General features: G+C 47.6%; 1 non-coding gene across 1 annotated transcript; it reads left to right on the top strand.

Moving 5' to 3' along the window:
* Positions 1-15448: 15448 nt before the first annotated feature.
* On the top strand, positions 15449-15589 carry LOC141580191 (U4 spliceosomal RNA). Its single transcript, XR_012512277.1, has one exon. It is a non-coding gene; the product is annotated as a U4 spliceosomal RNA (small nuclear RNA).
* Positions 15590-18854: the final 3265 nt, after the last annotated feature.

Raw genomic sequence — 18854 nt, 5'->3', positions numbered from 1 at the left:
GGTGGCTCATGCCTGTAATTCCAGTGTTTTAGGAGGCTAGGAGAGCAGATCACTTGAGACCAGGAGTTCAAGACCAGCCTGACCAATATGGTGAAACCGTTTCCACTAAAAATACAAAATTAGCCAGGCATGGTTGCAGGTGCCTGTAACTCCAGCTACTTGGGAGGCTGAGGCAGGAGAACTGCTTGAGCCTGGGAGGTGGAGGTTGTGGTGAGCTGAGATTGTGTCGTTGCAGTCCAGCCTGGGCAACAAGAGTGAAACTCCATCTCAAAGAAAAAAAAAAAATTAGCCAGGCCTGGTGGTGTGCACCTGCAGTCCCAGCTACTGGGGAGGCTGAGGCGGGAGCATCACTTGAACTCAGGAGTTAGAGGTTTCAGTGAGCCAAGATTGTGCCTACCCCAGGCTGGGTGACTGAGTGAGACCCTGTCTCAAACAAAGGAAAGGAAAGGAAACAAAGAACCCTTGTACCCATTAGCTGTCACTCCTCTCCCAGCCCCTGGCAACTGCCACTATCCTATTTTCTGTCTGTAGATGTGCCTGTTCTCAATGTTTCATATAAACAGAATCATGCACTATGTGGTCTTTGGTGTCTGCCTTCTCTTTTTCTTTTTCTAATTTATGTATTTATTTTTGAGATGGAGTTTTGCTCTTGTTGCCCAGACTGGAGTGCAATGGTGTGATCTTGGCTTACCGCAACCTCTGCCTCCTGAGTTCAAGCGATTCTCCTGCCTCTGCCTCCTGAGTAGCTGGGACTACAGGCACCCACCAACGTGCCTGGCTGATTTTGTATTTTTTACTAAAGAGGGGGTTTCTCCATGTTGGCCAGGCTGGTCTCAAACTACTAACCTCAGGTGATCTGCCCACCTTGGCCTCCCAAAGTGCTGGGATTACAGGCATGAGCCACTGTGCCTGGATTCTTTTTCTAATTAAAAAAACTTGGGGGTGGGGGGTGTGCTGTGCAAGATGGTTCACACCTGTAATCCTAGCACTTTGGGAGGCTGAGGTGGGCAGATCACCTGAGGTCAGGAGTTGGAGACCAGCCCAGCCAACATGGTGAATACCCATCTCTACTTAAAATACAAAAATTAGCTGGGTGTAGTGGTGCATGCCTCTAATCCCAGATGCTCAGGAGGCTGAGGCAGAGAATGAGTTGAACCTGGGAGGCAGAGACTACAGTGAGCCGAGATGGTGCCATTCCATTCCAGTCTGAGTGAGAAAGTGAGACTCTGACTAAAAAAAAAAAAATTGGCCAGACGTGATGGTTGACACTTGTAATCCCAGCACTTTGGGAGGCCGAGGGGGGCAGATCACTTGAGGCCAGGAGTTGGAGACCAACCTGATCAACATAGAGAAATCCCATCTTTACTAAAAATACAAAAATTGTTTTTGTTTTGCTCAAAACTATAGGAAAAAAAAATAAAATGAAAAAAAGAAAAAAGAGGATAAGTGAAAAGAATAAAAACAAAATTGTTTTTGCATGTTTTTACTGATTGAACACAGTTAGTGCATTCTTGTGTTTTGGAAGTTCATGTTGAAACGTTCTGTCCATTTTTGCTTTATGTATTTTGGAGTTTTGTGGTTTACTACATTTACCTTTATAATTGCTATATCTTTTTGATAGATTGACCCTTTCATCATCATAGAATGATACAAATGAGTTTTGTCTCAACAATTTTTGTCTTGATGTCCATTTTGTCTGATATTAATATAGCTATTCTGGCTCTCTTTTCGTTACTGTTTGCATGGAATTTTTTTTTCCAATCTTGTACTTTCAACCTGTTTACGTCTCTGGCTGTAAAGTAAGTCTCTTATACCTTACATAAAATTGGGCCGTGTTTTTTATGTATCATCCAGTCTCTGATTTTTTTGAGACAGAGGCTCACTTTGTCACCCAGGCTGGAGGACGGTGATCTCAGCTCCCTGCAGCCTTGGACTCCCAGCCAAGCCATCTTCCCACCTCAGCCTCCCGAGTGGCTAGGACTGGCCACCACATTCAGCTAGTGTTTATTTATGTTTTTTTTCTTTTTTTTTTTTTTTTTTTTTTTTTTTTTTTTTTTTTGTAGAAGCAGGGTTTTGCCATGTTGCTCAGGCTGGTCTTGAACTCCTTAGCTCAAGTGATCCACCCTCTGTGGCCTCCCAAAATGCTGGGATTATAGGTGTATGCCACCATGCCCAGCCAGATCTCTGACTTTTTATTTTTTGTGTTTTTTTTTTCAGCATATGTTAATCTTTTTATTGAATTAAGGCATTTAACGAATCTCTGACTTTCAGCTGGAGTGTTTAATCTATTTATAGTCATTGTAATTACTGATAAGGAAGGCCCTCTGTCATTTTGTTTAGGGTTGCCTAGGTTATGTCTTCCTTTTTCAGTTGTCACAGTCTTCTTCTTCTTCTTTTTTTTTTTTTTTTTTTTTGAGATAGAGTTTCACTCTTGTTACCCAGGCTGGAGTGCAATGGTGCAATCTTGGCTCACCACAACCTCCGTCTCCTGGGTTCAAGCAATTCTCCTGCCTCAGCCTCCCGAGTAGCTGGTACTACAGGCGTGCGCCACCATGCCCAGCTAATTTTTGTATTTTTAGTAGAGATGGGGTTTCACCATGTTGTCCAGGATGGTCTCGATCGCTTGACCTCGTGATCCACCTGTCTCAGCCTCCCCAAATGCTCTGATTACAGGCGTGAGCCACCGCGCCTGGCTGTCACTGTCTTTTTTTTTTTTGCCTTTAATTTTTTTTTTCTTTTAGTGATGAGGGTCTTGCTATCTTGCCCAGGACTTGAACTCCTGGGCTCCAATCATCTCTGCCTTCCAAGTAGCTGGGACTACAGGCATACATTACCACATCTGACTTGTTTTTACATTTTTTTTTTTTTTTTTTTTTTAGAAATAGGGTCTCACCATGTTGCCTAGGCTGGTCTAGAATGCCTGGGCTCAAGCAATCCTTCCGCCTCGGCCTCCCAAAGTGCTGGGATTACAGGTGTGAGTCCCCGAGCCCATTCATGCTAAATCATCTTTTTCTCTCTTTTTTTTTTGAGACTGAGTCTGGCTCTGTTGCCCAGGCTGGAGTGCAGTGGTTCGATCTCAGCTCACTGCAACCTCCACTTCCTGAGTTCAAGCAATTCTCCTGTCTGAGCCTCCCCAGTAGCTGGAATTACAGGTGTGTACCACAACACTTGGCTAATTTTTGTATTTTCATTTTTAGTATTTTTATTTATTTTATTTTTTGAGTCAGAATCTCACTCTGTCACTCAGGCTGGATTGTAGTGTACAGTGGCATGATCTTGGCTCAGTGCAACCACTGTCTCCTGGGTTCAAGTGATTCTCCTTCCTCAGCCTCCCAAGTAGCTGGAATTACAGGTGCGCCACCACACCCAACTAATTTTTTATATTTTTAGTACAGATGGGGTTTCATCATGTTGGCCAGGCTGGTCTTGAACTCCTGATCTCAGATGACCCACCCACCTTAGCCTCCCAAAGTGCTGGGATTATAGATGTAAGCCACTGTGCCTGGTCCGGCTGAATAATTTTAACTGACCTATTTTCTTTTTCTTTTTTTTTTTTTTGAGACGGAGTCTCACTCTGTCACCCAGGCTGGAGTGCAGTGGTGCAATCTTTGTTCACTGCGACCTCTGCCTCCTGGGTTTAAACACTTCTCCTTCTTTTTTTTTTTTTTACGGAGTTTCACTCTTGTTACCCAGGCTGGAGTGCAATGGCGCAATCTCGGCTCACCGCAACCTCCGCCTCCTGGGTTCAGGCAATTCTCCTGCCTCAGCCTCCTGAGTAGTTGGGATTACAGGCATATGCCACCATGCCCAGCTGATTTTTTGTATTTTTAGTAGAGACGGGGTTTCACCATGTTGACCAGGATGGTCTCGATCTCTTGACCTCGTGATCCACCCGCCTCGGCCTCCCAAAGTGCTGAGATTACAGGCTTGAGCCACCGCGCCCGGCCCACTTCTCCTTCTTTAGTCTTCTAAGTGCTGGGATCACAAGCATGCGCCACCACACCTGGACAAGTTTTGTACTTTTAGTAGAGACAGGGTGTGCTATAGCTGGCCTAGAGTTAGAACCTGAGCAATGCCATCTTATAAAAGAAAAGGCTGTTTTCCAAAATTAAGTTGTAATGGCTGCCCTATTCTCTCACAATGACTACTGGCTTTGGCTTCTGTAAATAGAATAGTTAGCTTGCTCTGAAAAATGACCACTGTGTAAAGCTGCTTACCTTTTGCTTATCAGTAACTGCTTTCTGTGACCCTTATGTGACAGGCAAGCAGTCGTAACCCATGCCATCTTGGCTTCCGCCACTTGTAATAAGTAACTAAGGTCTGTAATTCACAATGTATAAACTAACACTTATCTTGACTTCTGTAAACCACTTAAGTAACAATCGGAGTGACGGAAGTCCCCTGGCCCTTGGAATGTCCAGAGCCCCCCACTCTCATCTCCGTACAGGAGGTGATTTACAGAATCTGCTAGCCCTCGGAATGTCTGAAGCCCTTCATCCCCATCCCCGCTCCTCACCCCCACTCCCAAGGTGGTTTTATGGGTATAAAAATGTCTTGACACCCTCCTTTCGAAGCCACGGGTTGGAGAGACGTGAGTCCTCCTTGGCCACCGGCAATAAAGATCCTGCAATTTGGCATACTTTTGTCTTAGTGTTATTTTAATCTCGAACTGAAATACTTCAACGGTTTTGCCATGTTGGCCAGGCTGGTCTCGAACTCCTGACCTCAGGTGAGCTGCCTGCCTCAGCCTCCCAAAGTGCTGAGATCACAGGCATGAGCCACCACGCCCTACCTGTTTTATTTTGTTTTAAACTGTGTGTTTAGAATATTATAATGTGGCCACTCTGGAAATAGGAGTCTCCCTCCTCCCCGGGGTGTGTTCTTGCTGTTTGTTGCAGTGGTTATTTATTTAATGACTTTTCTGACTGGGATGAGTGGCCATCTCCTCCTGTTCTTTTAGCCTGGTGGTCAGCTAGTGATAGGACATGAATGTCTTTAAACATCTGGAACCAAAACAACAACAACAACAACAAAAGCCCACAACACCCTCCCAAGTTTGTAGAAGGGGTCTGAGTGCCTGTGGGGTCAGCCCTTCCATCGTGAAACAGGTTTTCTCTGCCTTCACTTTCATGTTCTGCTTGTGCAGAGCTGGAAGGCCAGCCCAAAGTGAGTGCAGGGCCCTCGCAGGCCTCTTCCAAGCTCCTGCACCACTCTGGTCTTGTAGGTTCCAAGCCTTCATTTCCCAGAGCGTTTTATTCCCTGGCCTTTCCTCCTATGATGTTTGGCTCCTCTGTTTTTTGCCTCATCTGCTCTCGTGGCCCCAGGCAGCAGAGACTAACAAATTTGTTGTAAATAGTTTCCTACAAATGTCCTCCAGGTAGCACCTCGGCACTGGGAGAATGTCCAGTCAGGTGAGAGCCATACCCCTGTGCGCAGTTGCAAATAAGGCCCCTTCTTGGAATCTGTGCTGGGCGTGTGGTCTGTTACCCTCAGGCCACCACAGTCTAGGTGGTGGGAGAGGGACCAGGATGAGTTAAAATGCCACAAAGCTGTTTGTTCTGAGATCCAACTGGATTATTATTATTATTTTTTTTTTTTGATGGAGTCTCACTGTGTTGCCCAGGCAGTGGCGTGATCTTGGCTCACCCCAACCTCCACCTCCCAGGTTTTCAAGTGATTCTCCTGCCTCAGCCTCCTGAGTAGCTGGGATTATAGGCATGTGGCACCACACCTGGCTAATTTTTGTATTTTTAGTAGAGACGGGGTTTCACCGTGTTGGTCAGGCTGGTCTCAATCTCCTGACCTTGTGATCTGCCTGCCTCGGCCCCCCAAAGTGTGGGGATTCCAGACATGAGCCACCGCGCCCAGCCTCAACTGGATTATATTAATCAAGTGTTCCTCTGTTCCCTGCAAGCTTTTGATTAGGTCCAAAAAAGTTGATTGTAGCCAGGTGTGGTGGCTCACACCTGTAATCCCAGCACTTTGGGAGGCCCAGATGGGTGGAGCACCTGAGGTCAGGAGTTCGAGACCAGCCTGACCAATGTGGAGAAACCCCCCCCAAAAAAATACCAAATTAGCTGGGCGTGGTGGTACATTTCTGTGATCCCAGCTACTTGGGAGGCTGAGGCAGGAGAATCACTTGAACCTGAGAGGCAGAGGTTGTAGTAAGCCGAGGTCACACCATTGTACTCCCGCCTAGGTGACAGGAGCGAAACTCCATCTCCAAAAAAAAAGATGACTTATCTGTAATTCCGAGGCCCTCTGCCCTCACCTGGAATCAGGGCAGGAAGGATGAGAGGTGTGGATGGGAGGGCATTGCTTCAGGTGCTCACCTGTCTGGCTGGAAACCCCGTGTGGACAGGCAATGCAGCTACAGCAGCTGGTGTGCTTCCCTCCAGGGGTTTCCTGAGTCTGGGGCCACAACATAGGCCGCACCTCAGGGAATCCAAAACGCAACACGAGGGACGTGTCATCACAACTGAGCAATATGTACAGCAGTGGACGTATCTAACAGGAAAGGCAGTTCTATGCTTTTGGAGGGATTTGGGTGTTTTTCTTTTTTGAGACAGGGTCTCACTCCACTGCCCAGGATGGAGTGCGGTGGTGCAATCACTGCTCACTGCAGCCTCGACTTCCCAGGCTCAAGCAATCCTCCCACCCCAAGCTATCGAGTAGCTGGAAGTACAGATGTGTGCCACCACACCCGGCTCATTTTCTCTCTTTTTTTTTTTTTTTTTTTTTTTTTTTTTTTTGTAGAGACGGGTTCTGCCATGTTGCCCAGGCTGGTCTTGAATTCCCGGTCTCAAGCAGTCCTCCTGCTAGCCTCCCAGAGTGCTGGAATTACAAGCGTGAGCCCCTGCACCTGGCCAGTAGTATGGGTAGTCTTTTTTTTGTTTTTTTGTTTTTTTGTTTTTTGAGACAGAGTCTTGCTCTGTCACCCAGGCTGGAGTGCAGTGGCACAATCTTGGCTCACTGCAACCTCTGCCTCATGGGTTCAAGCGATTCTCCTGCCTCAACCTCCTTAGTGGCTGGGATTACAGGCATCCACCACCACGTCCAGCTAATTTTTGTATTTGTAGTAGAGACGGGGTTTCGCCATGTTGGTTGGGCTGGTCTCGAATTCCTGACTTTGTGATTCACCTTCCTCGGCCTCCGAAAGTGCTGGGATTACAGTCGTCAGCCACCGTGCCTGGCTAGTATGGTTTTTTGAAAGACAAAATGGTTTTCAAATCATCAGTCAAAAGAACAGTAGCTAAATAAAATTAAAGTCCATGTTAGTAAGGAAATGTCACATGCCAATGCTTCCTGTGAGGCAGATGGCACAACTGATCTTCAAAGGCTCATGTGGAATTGATATTACCTTGCTAAGTTCTCCAGCCCTATTTCAGATTCAAAGATTTACATTTTTGGAATCTACCAATTAATTGATAAAACATCCTAGTCCACATCCTGATCTATTATAAATATTTGAAAGCACCTTCATCTAGACATTGGACAATTAGTTGAAAATCCTAGACAGTTAAGCAGATGATGTATAATATTTGTGGACACTGAGATGCAGGGAAGGGCCAGGTATGGTGGCTCAAGCCTGTAGTCCCAGCACCTTGGGAGGCTGAGGCAGGTGGTTTACCTGTGGTCAGAAGTTTGAGACTAGCCCGGCCAACATGGTGAAACCCTGTCTCTACTAAAAATACAAAAATTAGCCAGGAATAGTGGCACACATAGTCCCAGCTACTCAGGAGGCTGAGGCAGGAGAATTGCTTGAACACAGGAGGTAGAGGTTGCAGCATTGAGCTGAGATCATGCCACTGCACTCCAGCCTGGGTGACATAGCAAGACTCTATCTTAAAAAAAAAAAGAAAAAAAAGGTCTGGCATTGGCTCATACCTGTAATCCCAGCACTTTGGGAGGCTGAGGTGGGTGGGTCACGAGGTCAGGAGTTCAAGACCAGCCTGGCCAACATGGTGAAACCCCATCTCTACTAAAAATACAAAAGTTAGCTGGTGTAGTGGTATGTCGCTGTAGTCCCAGCTACTCAGGGGGTTGAGGCAGGAGAATCATTTGAACCCAGGTGGTGGAGGTTGCAGTAAGCTGAGATTGCACCACTGCACTTCAGCCTGGGCAACAGCAAGACTCCATCTCAAAAAAAAAAAAAAAGAAATATCCAGGGAGGGTGTGACTTTCAGAGCTTAGAGCAGGCACACGTTCAGTATTAACATCACCCAAAAATCCAGTGGCTCCCTGTCACCTCCTGCTGTGCAGCAAATTCTGGACCCCATGGAGATGGAGACACAAACTGCCACCTTCAGAAATTTTAGTCCCCCAAAAGTCCTGGCACTTCAGAATGTCACATCCTGCCATGTGTTTTCTTCTCCTTCGAGACTTGCTCCTGGTGGTATTGTTAGCCCAGCTGCCTCTCAAGTGGGAGTGAAGCTGGGAGAGAGGCATGCTCACGTCACGCAACATGAATTCAAACAATAAAACAGCCACACCACCTGTGGAGGTTTGGTTTGCAGACCCTGACTTAGGCACAGATGAATGAATGCACTCACAACCAGTACAGTGATTTCGAATGGGGTGGGGATGTTTGTTCACTTTCTTCAGAGGGTGGTTTTAGCAAACCCGGCTGTGACTCCCTGTACCTTCTTACATTTATTTGGTATAGACTGAATAACAGAAGTTTTAAGTTAACACACTTGGTAGATAATTAACATGGTTGAAAGAGTGGTTTTGAATGATAAAAGCTTTTGGTTTTGGGCCCAGAGAAAACACCCTTCACGTGTAATTTCCCTTTGACCTCCTGCTGAGAGGGCTGTTCAGCATAGGGTTTACATGAGTGAACAGTTAGAATAGAGACAAAGGGATGTGGGTAAACAGGCCACTGGGGAAGCTTGATTGTCCCTATCTTTCACCCTACGACTTTTACGAATTTTACACTAAAATTTTAGCGTAAAGAACTGGTTGCTTTTAGCCCATTCCATTAAAACCTTTCGGCCTGCCAAAAGGTTTGAGACTATAAATTTCTAACTTTTCCTAATATTTTCCTTCTATTTTGCCAGCCACCCCGAGTAAATCCCAACGCATGGTGAAAACCACATTTGGAATATTTTAGCTGCTGGCTGTGTGGGAAATCACTTGCATCCCCAGTGTTCAATTATAAACGGGCAAGTATTTATACTGAAGAGCACAGAATTTTGTGACTATAATAAAAGATAATATGAGAGACTCCTGGCAAGATTTGATGCATGAAAATGCTCATACATAGATTGCAGACAAACATCTGTACCTGTTAATGGAAGTGCCCGTCACACTTTGGATCTTGTAATCAGGAGGCCGTCATCGCACCCTGTGAACGTGAGAACCTAGTTCCAATTCAGCTCCTGCTGACAAAGCTTGGGTCATGTGCTTGGTCACAGTCTCCGCTAGCCTTATAACTTTTGTCTTTTATTTTTATTTTTGAGATGGAATCTCACTCTGTTGTCCAGGCTGGAGTGCAGTGGAGCGATCTCGGCTCACTGCAACTTCCGCCTCCCGGGTGTTGAAAATTCTTGCTTTGTGCTGGGCGCGGTGGCTCACGCCTGTAATCCCAGTACTTTGGGAGGCTGAGGCGGGTGGATCACAAGGTCAAGAGATCGAGACCATCCTGGTCAACATGGTGAAACCTCGTCTCTACTAAAAGTACAAAAAATTAGCTGGGCATGGTGGCACGTGCCTGTAATCCCAGCTACTCGGGAGGCTGAGGCAGGAGAATTGCCTGAACCCAGGAGGCGGAGGTTGCGGTGAGCCGAGATAGCGCCCACTCTAGCTTGGGTAACAAGAGTGAAACTTCGCCTTAAAAAAAAAAAAAGAAAAAAAAGAAAATTCCCACTTTGAATGAAGAGACTCCCCAGACAGGCTTTGTGTGGGCAATGTAGCTGTTTATTCACCTGGGTGCAGGTCGGCTATGGCTGAAAAGAGCGTTAGCAAAGGGCAGTGGGATGGGAGTTGGTTTTACAGGTTTGGGGCGGGCAGTGGAAAGTCACAGAATAAGATCAGTTACAGCGGTGGGGTAGGGGCAAGGAGTGTACATGACCCCAAGTTCAGTTACAGTGGCGGCTGGGGGTGAGGCAGAAGAGCAGTTAAGATGACAGGATGGGTGAGAGGCATTCAGATTATCATAAGAACAGTTGAGATGGCAGGGTTGGGTGAGGGGCTTGTCTGGGGAAGCTCTGCTGGGCACTCAGAGACAATGGCAAATGCAGGTGAGGGGGTGGGAGGTGAGTCCAGGCCGGCAGGACTTCAGGCTTGCACATGGAGACCTGACATACCTGTCTTTTATATATAGAGAGAAAGAATTAGAGAAGAGGGGGTGAGCAGACGTGCCTGACAGGGGACTGCGGGGGCACATAAAATATATATATTTTTTTGAGCGGGGGAGACAGGCTGGAAATGGGAACAGGACAGGTGTGCAAATAAGGAAGGTCTGGACAATACGTTCTGCCTTACGAATGCTTAAGCTGCTGGGGGACTTAGAGGCACTGCGCGGTTCTGTGGGTCGTCCAGAGCAGCATCTGCCAACTTGTGATCGCCTGGATGCGGTTTTGTATGAATTGGGAGATAAACAGAAGATATAGGGTCTGAACAGGAGAAGAAGAAAGATGGGTTTAAAGGAGTAAGGATTGGGAGGAGCCGTGACTCCAGTTAGGCAGCATCCAGCCCATCCAGCCAGGTTCAGAATAACCGTTTGCCTGATTCGTGCGCTTTTGGGTTCTGTCTCTTCATTTATTGATGGCATTAAATACAAGGCCAGGCTGCTTTACATAAAAACAACATTTTTTCTGGAGCTTTGGACCCGAAAGCCAAGGGAACCAGCAAGGGCTGCTGCCGTTACAGGGCTTGGTGGGGTAACTGTGTGGAGGGAGAGCTTTTGTTTTCATGGTGTGTGAGGAAGCGTGAGGTATCTATAAGCAATTGCTCACTTTCATTAACAAGATTGTGTTTGAGAAGAGAACGGGAGCCAGATGAAGAGTGAAATGTCAGCTGTAACTGCATGGAGGAAACGCGTAAACTGGCAACTTAAAGAAAAGCAGGGCATGTAAAAGTAAATGAGTGCCATGAATTTGGGCTCAGTTAGGAATAACAGAAACAGACATTTTGAGGTGTGGTTTAAGCAGTAGGGGCGACTGCTTAAAGCTGGAGAAGGCGAGGGGCTGAAGGTAAGTGTGTGAGGTGTAAAGTCAAAACTTTGGAGGGGGTGACAGCTAGAGGGTAAGTGGGGCGGAGCCTGTGATTTTGAGGGATTCTAAGAGTATCAGGGCAGCAGCTGCTGCTGCACGTTGTCATGAGGGCCTGCCCAGGGCTGTGAAGTTAAGTTGTTTGGATAAAAAGGCTTCAGGCCATGGGCCTGGCTCCTACGTGAGAATCCTGACCACACAGCCCTGGACTTTAGCAGTATAGAATGAAAAAGTGTTGAGACAGGTTGGGGAGAGCTAGGGAGGGAGCTGCTTTGAGAGCTGTTTTTTAAGGAGCAAAAGGAGGAGTGAGGAAAGGATTTAGGATTAATAGGGTTGGATACGTTTTCTTTAGTGAGTTTATACAATAGCTTAGTTAGAATAGCAAAACCTGGTATCCTGAGGTGAAGTAGCAACCACACCCAGGCAGGAGATAAGCTGTTGTTTGGTGGAGGGGGTTGGGGTTTGGGAAATTTACTGGATGCGATTAGCAGGGGGAGCGCTTGTATGCTGGTGAAGGATTAGAACAGATGGGAAGAAATTTGGGCTTTGGAAGAGGATACGTGATGCCCCTTTGAGTACAGATGCCGAAGAAGCAGGAGGGTGAATTAAAAGGCCATGTTTCAATAGACAGGTGATAACAGGCTTTACTTTTAAAGGCTGCTGTGGGATGGGGTACGGGGCTGGGCAGGGTAAAGGTGGTTAGGTTCCAAGGGGATGAGGAGGGGTGTGTGACTTGTAGCAACGGATGGGAAGGTGGTGGTTTACACCATAGGCTTAAGGTTGGGGGACATAAGTGGAGCTATTGAGGGAGGTACGGGTTTGGGGAGCAGGGCAGCAATGAGGCGTGGCTATAGCCCAGGAACAGTCAAGGAGGCAGACAATTTCCCCAGCATATCCCGGCCTAACAGGGGAACTGGACAGGTGGGGATGATCAGGAAAGAACGTGGAAGGGAGTGCTGGCCTGATGGACACCACATGTGGGGAGTTTTGAGAGGCCTGGAAGCCTGGTGGTCAATTCCCACAACAGCACGGCGGCCAAGGAGCCAGGTCCTTAAAAAGAAGGCAGCATGGGGTGGATGCCTCCGTGCTAATTAAGAAGGGGATGGACTTGCCCTCCACGTAAGAGTTACCCGAAGTTTGGCATCTGTGAAGGTCCAGGGGGCTTCTGAGATGGTCGGGCAGCGTCAGTCTTTAGCCGCCAAGCCGAGGGTTGGAGCTTCAGGAGCTCTGGGAGCAGCGACCTGAGTTGGACAGTTGACTTTCTGTGGGGGCCCCACACAGACGGGGCAGGGCTCAGGAGGAGTCCCAGGCTGAGGGCATTCCTGGGCCCAGTGGCCAGGTTTCCGACACGTGAAGCAAGGTCTGGGGGGTCAGCTGGATGCGCTGCAGTCTGGGTGCTCTAAAGTCTCTGTGAGCCGGTGGCGTGGCTCAAGTTTGTCTTACGGAGGAGGCAGCGTCTGCAGTTCTGAGATGTGCAGCCGGGCAGATTTCTCCCTGTTGAACACCTTGAAGGTAGGGTTGCCTAATTCCTGTAGCGGGGTTTGAGGGCCAGATTTTGATTTTTGTACCTTTTTGTAATGTAGGGGTTGACTGGGTGATAAAATGCATATTAAGCGTTTTTAGGGGTGAGAGTGGAAGTAAGGATGGCATTTAAGTCACTCCGGGTGAGAGTATTGGACTGGGTGAAGTATTGGAGGATCTGATGAAAAGGAGCCTAACCAGTGGTCGATGTGGGAAAGGTCAGATAAAGGGAAGGAACGTCACCCTAACTGTGCCTTTGGCTCCAGCCACCTCTGGAAGGGGGATTGTCGAGCAGGGGTGCAGGAGGCAGCTGCAGGACTAACTGTAAGCCGGCCACGTACGAGGTGGGGAGATGACAGGAGGGGCATGAGGAGGCGGGTTGTGGGCAGAGGAAGAACTCCTGACCTCATGATCTACTGCCTCGGTCTCCCAGAGTGCTGTGATTACAGGTGTGAGCCACCGTGCCTGACCACCTCATAGTATTTGTCTAAAATACAGGGGCAAAACTATTCTTCCCCGGGCAGTCCAGGGTCCAGTGAGACGGGTTATCAGGTCTCTCAGCTGAAGTGACTTGGACAAGGGAGAGGCTCCACAGCTGTCCTCTTTCCACAGTTGCTCAGAGCGATTGTGAGTGAGACGGGAAAGTAGCCCAGGTGGGAGAGTGGCCCTGTGCAGGGAGAAAGTGACCTGGTGAGAGACCCAAGCATCTAAGATCACCGCCCCCTCGACTTCCAAACTGCATTTCAATAGAAGTAAAGGCTGGCTGACTGGGCACAGGCATGGCGTGGGGGAATCTTTCCGGAGGCGTTGTTTTGACTTAAATGAGTTCAAGCCCCCACCTCACACCTACTCCATGGACCAAGACCCTTGGAAGGTGTCTTTTTTTTTTTTTTTGTGACAGAGTTTTCGCTCTTGTTACCCAGGCTGGAGTGCAAAGGCGCGATCTCGGCTCACCGCAACCTCCTGGGTTCAGGCAATTCTACCTCAGCCTCCTGAGTAGCTGGAATTACAGGCATGCACCACCATGCCCAGCTAAGTTTTTTGTATTTTTAGTAGAGACGGGGTTTCACCATGTTGACCGGGATGGTCTCGATCTCTTGACCTCGTGATGCAACCGCCTCGGCCTCCCAAAGTGCTGGGATTACAGGCTTGAGCCACCGCGCCTGGCCTGGAAGGTGTCGTTTTAACTTACACGAGTTCAGGCCCCCACTCCACACCTAGTTCATTGACCAAGACCCTTGGCAGGTGTCGTTTTAATTTAAATGAGTTCAAGCCCCCACCTCACACCTAGTCCATGGACCAAGACCGTTGGCAGGTGTCGTTTTAACTTAAATGAGTTCAAACGCCCACTCGACAGCTACTCCATGGATCAAGACCCTTGGCAGGTGTTGTTTTAACTTAAATGAGTTCAAACCCCCACTCCACACCTACTCCATGGATCAAGATCCTTTCCCATGTAATTTCCAGAACTGTAACCCCAAGACCCTTTCACATGTCGTATCTGGAGTTGTCAGCCTCTGTAAAGCCGGGCTTCTGATTGTTAGACGAGCTTGGCCACCAGGCAGTTACGCCGCCTTGCTCCAGCGCGCCCTCTGCTGGCGGCCGGGGCACTGCAGGGCCCTCGCGCTCACAGCGCTGGCCGAGGCCGCGCGCCCTCTGGTGGCCGTCCCGCTGCACCACCTGAAGTCGGAGCGCGGAGTGTTCAGCGCCCTCGTTCTGGAAATGCAAAGTGACGCGGAGCCCACTAGCCCCTGTGTTTCCAAAAAGGAAGAAGGGACAATTAACTGGAAACCATAGGAATGAGATAAACATGGATGCACGTTTTATAACTGATGGAAAAATTCACTCAACATAGTCTTTGCACTTAAAATGCAAAACTGTCAGAGGCATCTTAACCACAGTGACTTTATTTTAAATAAAAGCTTTAGAAAAAGCTAAATCTGGGCAGGGTGCGGGTCTCACGAATGTAATCCCAGCACTCTGGAAGGCCAAGGCGAGAGGATCACTTGAGATCAGGAGTTGAAGACCAGTCTGGGAAAATAGCGAGATCCCCATGTCTACAAAATATATAAAAATTAGCTGGCGTGGTGGCTCGTGCCTGTGGTCCCAGATACCCAGGAGGCTGAGGTGGGAGGATCGCTTGAGCCCAGGAGTTTGAGGCTGCAGTGAGCCAGCCATGATCACACCACTGCACTCAAGCCTGGGAGACAGAGTGAGACTCTCTCTCTCTCACACACACACACACACACATTAAATTTGTTGGATTATATATTTAGAGATTGATCACCTTTGGTTATAAAATATTCATGGTTGCAGGAACAAGTTAATAACTAAATAAAAACCCAAAACTTATAAATATATACCAATACTTTAAGCAAAAAGCATTCTTAATTTAAAAATAAGTTTTACTTTAAAGATAATAGTACACTCACAGATTATTGTTAAAATCAATAGTGACAGAGAAAACTAACAATACTAATAGCCTGACACAAACTGATCACAATCCTTTATAAGAGACAACACTGTTCTTAATAACCCATATAAACAAACATTAAGTAATCCTATTTGTACGTTAATGTGCTGGCATCACAGGTGTGATTACTTAATCCCAGCACTCTCGGAGGACAAGGAGGGCAGATCACTTGAGGCCAGGAGTTGGACAGCAGCATGGCCAACATGGTGAAACCCAGTCTCTACTAAAAATACAAAAATATAGCTTTGCACAGTGGCAGTATCATTGCCAATGAGGTTTATCCAAGGAGCAATTATTGCTAATTGAAAACTTTTCCCAATACCCCGCCATGATGACTGGAAATGTAGTCGGCATTGGCAATTTTTGGCAGTCTCTATGGGGATGGAATAAAATAAATTAAATAACAAAAATAAATTCAAATGGAATAGAAATACAAAAAAATTAGCTGGGTGTGGTGGTGCACACCTGTAATCCCAGCTACTTGGGAGGTTGAGGCAGAAGAGTTCTTAAACCCAAGAAGCAGAGGTTGTAGGGAGCTGAGATCGTGTCTTTGTGACTAGAATAAAACTCCATCTCAAAAAAAAATTTCTTTTCTTTGAAACAGGTGCGTTCCTCCTCTTGCTTTCTGAGAACTCCCTGCTCTGTCACTTAGTAGTGGCTAATAAACTCTCAATGTCACTAGACTCTGTGAGTCACCATAAATTCCATTTCGTGTGAGATTCAAAATCCTGTTGTTGGGGTCTGGGACAAGACCCCTTTGCTGGTGACAAAACTATACTAATTCTTTTGTTTTCTTTCTTTCTTTTTTTTTTTTTTTTTTTTTTTTTTTGAGACAGAGTCTTGCTCTGTTGCCCAGGCTGGAGGGAATTTGTGTGATCTCGAATCACTGCCTCCTGTGACTCCCAGGTTCAAGTGATTCTCCTGCCTCAGCCTCCCGAGTACCCGGGATTACAAGCACCTGCCACCACGCCTGGCTGATTTTTGAATTTCTAGTAGAGACAGTGTTTTCCAGTGTTGGCCAGAGCAGTCTCGAACTCTTGACCTCAGGCGATCCACGTGCCTCACCTGCCTAAAGTACTGGGCTTACAGGTGTGAGCAACCTTGCTTGGCCGGCTTGTATCCTTGGTGATCGCTTGGATATGGAGGGTGGAGGAGGAGGGGTGTCACACAGATATCACTCTTGGATTACCACCTGGGATATTAGGCTCAAGGCTCTATTATTGGTTCGAACCCTGAGAGTGCAAGCAAACAGCTTGAGGTGGTGTGGTGCAACATGCTGTTTTCATGAGTGCCTGGCTGCAGATGGGCTGAGGCCTAAAACAGTGTCAGCCCCAAGTGAGGGTGAGGTGGGGGTTTTCTAGTCTCCTGTAAATGGGACGTGTTCCAGTCTGATGTAACTGCTCCGTGGTACCTAGACGGCCTCTATCCTGATCTTCAGGGGCTCCTTGTCTTCTGGCCTGCCCTTTTCTGGCTTCTGCTCACTTGCTGACCCATGCTGCTGGTGCATGTGGTCTTGTACCTTGGGACCAAGCCTCAGGAGGGAGGAGTTACCCCCAAGTTTTCAGGCCCCGGGGAGAATCTTTCATTAGGGAGAGTAGGCTGGCTGATTCTTCTTTGTTAGGCACAACTTGGTTTTGCAGGTGCAGTGGGGTGCCTCAAGCTGAAAGCCTGACTCTTGTATGGGCCAGACCCCACGTGGCCGTTCCTGTGACTGCCAGGCCACTTTGAGGCTGAGAGACAGTTTTATCTGGCCTCTGTCCTGCACATGTCTATGGATGCCTTCTCTGTGTTGGCAGATCTGGGGGATCCCCAGATAGGATCCCGTGAAGAGATCTCAAAGATCATTAGTCCATTGTGTTTATCACATCACTTCCACGATCAAAGATGAATAAAATATAGAGGAGTATTTAGTGATAAGGCTGATGGTGCACCTGTGCTAGGCAGTGTTTTAGTTCCTTGAGACACCAAGGAGTTGAGACAATCCTTTGCCTTATAGTTTTGCATCTGTAAGTCCTGCTATCGACAGCTGTGTGTGTTAAAATGTCTGATTTATCAGGCAGGATCTGGGCTGTCTGTAAGCTTAGTTGAGGGGAGGCTGGTGTCTAGCAAGTATCCAGTACCCCTCAACATCCCAGTTCTTCTCCACCAATCTTCCAATTCTAGGACTGATGCGGAGGCCCTCAGAGCGACTTAAGAGGGGAAGTAGTCAGTGTACTCTGTGGCTAGCTTGTTTGGGAGCATACATTGTAAATCCTCTGCTGACAAAACATTGGAAACAAGTAGTGTTTCAGCTTGAGTTTCTCATAAATGGCTTGCAGTCGTACAAACCAGAGCATGCATACCACAGGGCAACATGAGGGTCCCTCTACCACCCTTTCTCCCAGCGGCCTAAGTGGGCATCTACACAAAATAATGTGTGCAGCCTCACTGTGTTAAAGTCCAGTGCTTTGTGCTTGGAGTGTCATCAGGGAAGGCCACTTACTTGGAAGGTTGCCGAGCTGCCGTGGAGGGAAGGAGGGGTGTGCCGTGCTGCTGGGTCTGCGTCTCGCTCTGTGACAGGAGGTGTGGTGGCCTAGAATTAGAGCCTAAACAACACCATTGTATAAAAGAAAAAGCTGATTTTCAAAAATAAGTTGTAAAGGCTGCCCCATTCTCCTCACAGTGACTGCGGGCCTTGGCCTCTGTAAATACAGCTGCTAGTTTACTTTGCAAAATGCAAAAGGTAAAGCTGCTTATCAGTAACTGCCAGAGTTGCTAGTCTTTGCTTACCGGTAATAACCAGAATAAGCATCCCCATCTAATTCCATCCTGGCTCCTGCAGCTTGTAATAAGTGACTAATATCTGTTATTTCTGCCTTAACTCAGACAATGTGCAAACTAATGCTTATCTTGACTTCTGTAAGCCACTTAGGTAACAATCGAAGTGACAACAAGTCCTCTGGCCCTCAGAATGTCTGAATCCCTTCACCTCCACCCCTGCCACACACTCTCACCCCCAAAAGTGGGCATAGAAAGGTCATGTCACCCTCCTTTCATTGCCACAGGTTAGAGAGACGTGAGTCCTCCGTCGTCGCTGGCATAATAAACCATGTAATTTGGCATAGTTTTGTCTTGGTGTTGACTTTCTGTGCTCAGTCCAGTATAACAGAGGTATGAGAGAGCCTTGGTCTTATGAAGACCTTGGGTATCCCAGCTCACTTCATCCATGATCAGCGTGATGCAGGCACTGGGCCCTGGTTCTGGAGGTGAGAATACACCCTGGGCTTCCACTGCATGGCTGGCACAGTGGACTTTCAGGTGCCTCTTTGGAGACTGCTACAGAGTCCTGTGCCAGATGGAGTGGTGCACAGCTGGGAGCCAAGGGTCCCTGCTTCTGCTGGAGGATCTGGGCAGATGTAAAGGGTTAAGGTTAGTGGTAGGGTTAGGGGTTAAGTTTAGGGTCGGTGTTGGGGTTTTGGGGTTGGGGTCAAGGGTCAAGGGTCAGGGTTAAAGAGTAGGATGAGAGATTGGGGTAGGGTTAGTATTTAGGGTTAGAGGTTAAGGGGGTGAGGGTGAAGATAATAAGCAGATTACTAACAGCAATTCTGCTTCACTTCAATAACAACCTTCTCCAACTCATTTTGTCTCGACAAACTTATTTTTCCAAG

The sequence above is a fragment of the Saimiri boliviensis genome, chromosome 10 (genome assembly GCF_048565385.1).
Source record: "Saimiri boliviensis isolate mSaiBol1 chromosome 10, mSaiBol1.pri, whole genome shotgun sequence".
NCBI classification, from domain to species: Eukaryota; Metazoa; Chordata; class Mammalia; order Primates; family Cebidae; genus Saimiri; species Saimiri boliviensis.
This window is presented reverse-complemented; position numbering and strand designations above follow the sequence as displayed.